The sequence below is a fragment of the Dasypus novemcinctus genome, chromosome 3 (genome assembly GCF_030445035.2).
Source record: "Dasypus novemcinctus isolate mDasNov1 chromosome 3, mDasNov1.1.hap2, whole genome shotgun sequence".
NCBI classification, from domain to species: domain Eukaryota; kingdom Metazoa; phylum Chordata; class Mammalia; order Cingulata; family Dasypodidae; genus Dasypus; species Dasypus novemcinctus.
In genome coordinates, this window is record NC_080675.1 from 101460128 (window position 1) to 101467135 (window position 7008).

The window sequence follows — 7008 nt, forward strand, 5'->3', positions numbered from 1 at the left end:
CTTCAGGGTAGTTGATTGATGAACACTGGCAGCCTGAGAAGCTCCACAGGGGTCTAAGAGCAGAGGCTGTTTTACCTTAGTTTTTGTTTGAATACTTGCTTGTGTGTTCATTTGTTTGTTTTCTTGTTATTCTTTCCTTTTTCTCCCATCACCCCCTTTTTTGAGATTTATTTATTTATCTCTCCCTGCCCCTGTTGTCTGCTCTCTGTGTCTGTTCACTGTGCATTCTTCTGTGTCTGCTTGTCTTCTCCTTCGGTAGCACTGTTGTAGAATTTGAGAGAGGTTCAATTATTTGCATATAGAAAGGCCAGGATTTTGAGAAGGAAAACTGGTTTATTGATGCCCAGCCAGACTCAGGAGCTTCCTCTTGCAAACCCGAGCCCTGAACAAGATTTTTGAGTTTCTTTTATACAGAAAGGAAAGGTTAAATGGTCCTTTTGTTTCAGTTCTCAATAGGCTTGAATTAGCATATATATCTTCCACATCTTAGGTAAGCTTTTAGCATGGACTTCATACATTCTAGATAAGCTTTTAGCTTATCTTGGTTTGCATTTTTTCCTGAATATTCAAAGTCTATAGAGTTTGCATTGATAAACTGCTTCCTGGGACTGGAGTCCTGGCCATGGTCACCAAGGGCAGGACTGCAGCCTCTTATCATCCCACACCCACAAGTCACAGACAGCTTAGGTTATCTCTTAAGAGACAAAGAGCCTCCCACCCATATCCCACATCGGCACCAGGAAACAATCCTGGAACCTTATGGAGTGAGAGAGAGGTACTCAATCTCTTGTGCCATTACAGCTCCCTGTAATTGTCTCTTATTGTCTCTCCTCTGTGTCTCATCATGTTGCATCATCTTACTATACCAGCTTTCCACTCAGGCCAGCTTGTTGTACATGTCAGCACTTGCATGGCCAGCTCACTGCACAAGTCAGCTCTCTTCTCAGGCCAGCTCACTGCACAGGCCAGCACCCCATGTGGGCCAACTCTCTGCTTGAGCCTGATTGCCATGCAGGCTAGCTTGCCTTCAACAGGAAGCTCAGATGATTGAAACCTGGACTTCCCATATGGTGAACAGGAGCCCAACCACTTGAGCCACATCCACTTCTCTCCACTCTAAAAATTATGTGCTGCTGGCTGGTTTCTTGTTTACTGTGTTTCCTCTTCCTTCATTTCCTCTTTTCTGTTTATACTGATTTTGTCTACCAATATTACCTCTTTTCCTTCCTTCACCTTTCTATCTTCAGCTTTCTGTTGTCTTATATTCCACCTCTTTGATTAGTCCTTGATTTTTCTGGTTTTTACTTCAATCATGTCTATTCTGTTTTCTTTATTCCACTACTTTTTTTTTTCTTTTGTCTTTTATTTTTCCTTCTATTCTCATGATTCTGGCCTTTTAATTCCTTCTAGATATTTTTCTCTATTCGGTTTCCCATTTCATTGCATGTACTTCACTTTTTGATTCCTATTATTCTATACTGCTACATGAGTTAAATATTCATTTTCCTAAGTCTTATATGGTTCTAAATTTTACTATTAATATCATTATTATCCTTTTTCTTTTCTTATCTCTTTCATTTTCTCTGACCCTAATCTATTTCCTTCAAGGGAACATAGACAACAACAAGGAAATGGAACAAGAAACAAAGTGTCAAAGAGAAAATTTAACAAACAAAAAAGGCAACTAAATAAAACTCTAAAGTAGTGAGAGAAGCCAATCAACTGAATAAACTCACCAAGATAAAAAGATGGCCAGGCAGCAACAAAAAAATTACAAGCAATAATAAGAAACAGGAAGACTTACCAAGTCCAATGAACAAATTAAAAACCAAGAAGAGATGAAGAATATTGAACAACTAATCAAAGTTGTCCAAATGAATATCATGGACTAGCTTTAAAAAGTGAAGGTAGAGATTAAGAATATTAAGAAGACACAGGGACAACATACTGAAGAAATTATAAACATACATAAAAAGATAATGGATATGATGGTGATGAATGGCACAATCCAAGAAATCAAAAATACACTGGAAGTACATATGGCAGATTTAAACAGGCAGAGGAAAGAATTAGAGATGTGGAAGACAGTACATCTGAAATAAAACAGATAGTAGAACAGATAGATAAAGAGAAAGAAAAATCCAACAGGTATTTAGGAATTTGAATGACAATGCAAAAGGTAAGAACATGCATTATAGGCATCCCAGATGGAGAAGAGAAGGGAAAGGGGACAGAAGGAGTATTGGAGGAAATAATGGCTGATAACTCCCCAATCCTACTGTGGGAAATGGATATACATGCTCAGGAAGTGTAGCACACCCCAAACAGTATAAATCCCAACAGGCCTCCTCCAAGACATATACTTGTCAAGTTATCCAATGCTCAAGACAAAGAGAAGGAAGCAAGAGAATAGAGAGGGAGGAGGGGCAAGATGGCATCAGATTAAGTGCAGCCACATCATCTCTCTTACAAAAAAATGGCTGAGTGGAGACAAAATACTGCCTGAGTGAGATGTTTTGGGAACCCACAAAGCAGGAGGCTTCAGGGCATTGATCTGGAGTGAATCCAACATAAAGAATGATTGCTCAAGGTAAAGCTGTGCATTTCTGACACTTGAGGCTGGAGTTGTGAGACAGTTAAGCCTGTCCCACAAGGCAGGAAGCCACAGCATTCCTTACCCTTGCTGGTCAGTCAGTTGGAGGAGACAAACTCTTAGAGTGGGAGGTTCTGCTGAAGGGTAAAAAGGGATCCCAAAGTGGAGACTCAATTGTCTGGACCCCCTTTTTTTAAGCCTTGAGGAGCATACCATCTGACTTGAGGAGAAACCAGGAAGAAGGGACAGGAAAATCTGCTGTGGCAGCCTGATTTACCTAACTTCCCTAGGATAGGGAAAATTGGTCTGGGAGAAGGTAGAGTCAGGCAATTAACTAGTCCTGTGTAACTATTTGAGAGAGGGGGACATTAGAAAGTGTTTAATAAACTTCCAAGTGCATATTTAGGGCTCCCAGCAAGGTATGGGTGTTCTCTCTCAAAGAGACAGAGAGTCATTTTTTTGTGTGGTGAGTTAAGTCACCAGGGTCCCATTTGAGTTTCAAAAGGGAACTCTCCCTCAGGCTATTGCTTCCTGATGCCCTGGGAGAGAAAGCTGTTAGAAAAAAAGGGAGTGGGTGGAGGACAGGTTCCTAATCAGCAGTTTATTCAATTGCAAGGAGTCAATCCTGTTCCAGGGAAAAGGACTCTTTCTGAAAGGCTAATCAACACAACAGGAAATTTGAACTTATGGAAAAGTTTCAGCCTTGAATATACAAGGTCTCTAGTTCAATTCCTGACTCCTCTTAAGAGTAGTGACCACTGGGATATTAAAAATCTAGCTGATACTTTCAATGGTATGGAAGGATGGGTCAACATAAGAAAATCAATCAATGTAATACAACACACAAACAAATTGAAAGAAAAAAAATCATATGATCATCTCTATAGATACAGAAAAAACATTTGACAAAATACAGCACTCTTTCCTGAATTAAAAAAAAAAAAAAACAACTGCTAAAGATAGGAATAGAAGGAAACTTTCTGAACATGATAAAGGGTATATAAGAAAAGTCCACAGCTAAATCCCATACAATGGTGAAATCCTTAAAAGCTTTACCTCTAAGATGAGGAACAAGACAAGGATTTCCACTATCACTGCTCCCATTTAACATTGTGTTAGAAGTACTCACTCAAGCACTGAGACAAGAAAAAGATATAAAATACAACCAAATTATAAAGGATGAAGTCAAAATTTCAATATTTGCAGATGACATGATCCTATACAAGGAAAGTCCTGAGAAATCTACAACAGTTTCTAGAGCATTTAAATGAGTTCAGTAAATTCACAGGTTATAAGATCAATGTGCAAAAATCAGTACACCAAAAATGAGCAATCCAAGGAGGAAATCAAGAAAAAAAATACCATTTACAATAGTAAATTTAAAAAAATCAAATACCTAGGAATAAACTTAAGAAAAGATATAAATGACTTATACACAGAAAACTACACAACACTGAAAGAGGAATTCAAAGAAGAATTAAATAAATGGAAGAATATTCCCTGTTCATGGATAGGAAGACTAAATATTATTAAGATGTCCAGGGGCATTTTAGGGAATTGGAATAGTCCTGCATGACATTGCAATGACATATCCAGGCCACTATGTGTCCTGTCATAACCTACAGAAAGGAATAGGAGAGAGAGTAAACTACAATGTAAACTATATATGATCCATGCTGTATGGCAATGCTCCAAATTGTGTTCATCAATTGCAATGAATGTACCACACTAATGAAAGAAGTTGCTAATGTGGGGAAAAGTGGGGGTGAAGGGAGTAGGCCATATTGGAATCCTTTATATTTTTATGTAACATTTTATGTAATCTAAGTATCTTTTAAAAATAAATAAAAATATATTTTAAAAAGTAATTAAGTAACATAACACCAAAAAGAAAAAGAGATGAGTATCCTACTCAAACTAATCTATAGATTCAATCCAACCCCAATTAAAAAAAAAAAAAAACAGCATTTTTTACTGAATTGGAAAAACTAACTATAAAATTTATTTGGAAGGGCAAAAGGCCCTGAATAGCCAAAGACTTACTGAAAAAGAAAAATGAAATAGGAGGAATCACACTACCTGATCTTAAAATATACTACAAAGCAAAAGGATAGACATATTGAACAATGAAACCAAATTGAGAGTTAAGATGTAGATCTTCACATATATAGTCATTGGATATTTGACAAGGCCATGAAGCCCACCCAACTGGGAGAGAATGGCCTCTTTAACAAATGGTGATTGAGAACTGGATATTCATATGCAAAAGAATGAGAGAAGAATACCATCTCACACCTTATACAAAAATCAACTCATGCGGTCACCCCTCGGGCTGAAGTGTGGTTTGCTGGCCTGGGGGGGGAGCGGCCATGGCAGGCCAAGCTTCTGCCCCCATAATAGGGTGGCTGGTTGGACTCACCGCCACCTCTGAAGGGAGCTCGGCATGGGCGCAGAGTGCCCTCGGGTCTTCCCTTCTCGGCAGCCATGCTTCGGCGGCCGCCCCTCCTCCCGGATGACGCCACACGATGCCTTGTGGGGTGGCGCCCTTCTTCTTCTTTCTCCCTGCACAGGCGCAGGGCAGAAAATTCCAGTCTGCCCTTTTCCCCTCCCCTGACAGCAGCAACAGCCAGGCATGGGCGGGAAACTCAAGTCTGCCCTCTACCCCAGCAACAGCAACCACCAATCACTAAACCCTGCCACTTCCCCCAGCAACAGCAACAGCCAATCCCTAATCACCACCCCTCCCCCATCCAGTACTGCCCACTGACCTTTCTCCGGCAACCAATCAGAACAGGGCGTGGCTTCGACCAATCAGCCTTCCCCAGCCCCTATAAAACTGTTGCCTCTCCCTCAATAAAGTAGACTTGCGTGTTTACCTCGTCTCCGCGGTAGTTCTTCTGCCGTGCGCCCTCCAGTCCTGAGAGCCCCCAACAAGGGCCTGGCCTCCCTTGTCCCCAGTTCGTCGCCTGCTTCTCCGGGCGACCCTGTCAGCCGAACCGCGCAACCCCTGTGAGACCAACCGCTCGTCTGCTGCCGGACCGACCCCTCGTCCCAAGCGGGACTGACCCCTCATCCCAAGTGGGACTGACCCCTCGTCCAGAGCTGGACCGACCCCTCGTCCGCAGCCAGACCCCACCTCTACCGACCGAGCAAACCGTCGCAAACTCACAATGGAACAAAGATTTAATGTAAGAGCCAAGACCATAAAGACCTTGGTACATAATTTAGGGAAGCATCTAGAGGAGCTTGTAATAGGAAAAGTCTTCATGAACTTCATACACAAAGAATGAGCAGTGAAAGAAAAATGAGATAAATGGGACCTCCTCAAAATTAAAACCTTTTAAGCCTCAAAGGAGTTTTTCAAGACAGTGAAAAGATAGCCTACCCAATGGGAGAAAATATTTGGTAAACTTATATCTGATAGGAGCCTAATATCCAGCATATATACAGAAATCCTATATCTCAAAAATAAGACATACAACCCATTTAAAATATGGATAAGTGAATTGAACAGACACTTCTCCAGAGATGAAATACAAATGGCTAAAAAGTACACCTCAGCAGGATCCCAGAGACAGCAAAGTAGATACAACCCCAGGTACTGGTGCTCCTGAGGGATATGGAAACACACAGGTTCTAAGGCCATGATAGTTGGCTCTGGAGTTCAGTGCCTTGTCAGTGGGTTTCACTTTGGAATTTGTGTTCCTGAGCGTGATGGAGTTGGACTCAGATGTGACCTTTCTACACATGCCTCTTCTGTCACTTCTCCTGACCCTGTGGTTGGTGCTAGGGTTAGTGTATACCCAGGAGACTTGAATCTCATGTGCTAGCTGGGCCCTGAGCCTCAGCAGAGTTGCAACTCCTACTCTCCCATTTGTTGGACTTATGTGGGTCAGCTAACAGGGAGGTGAAGATGGTCAACAGCCACAAGAGGGAATTGAGAGTGCCTACAACCCCAAACTGGAGAATTGCATCCAACAGCCATGTGGGATATAATCACCCCTTGATACAGAGGTGAAGTGGACATCACCATCCCAGGGTCCACAGGATGGAGGAATAAAATATGAATTAGAGTGGACTTACTGGTATTCTACTTTAGAACTATTGCAATAGTAATGGAAGAAACCGTAGCATTGATGTGGAGAAAGTGGTCATGGTAGGTGCTGAGGGCAGGGAGAGGGAAGAAGAGATGTGATGCGGGGGCATTTTGGGGAATTGGAGTTTTCCTAAACTATATTGCAGGGACAGATGCTGGACATTATATATCATGCCATAACCCACTGAATGTACTGGGGAGAATGCAAACTACAGTGTGAACTATAATCCATGCAGTACAGCAGTGTTCTAAGATGTATTCAGCAAATGCAATGAATGTGCCACAATGATGAAGGAGGGTGTTGATGTGGGAGGAGTGG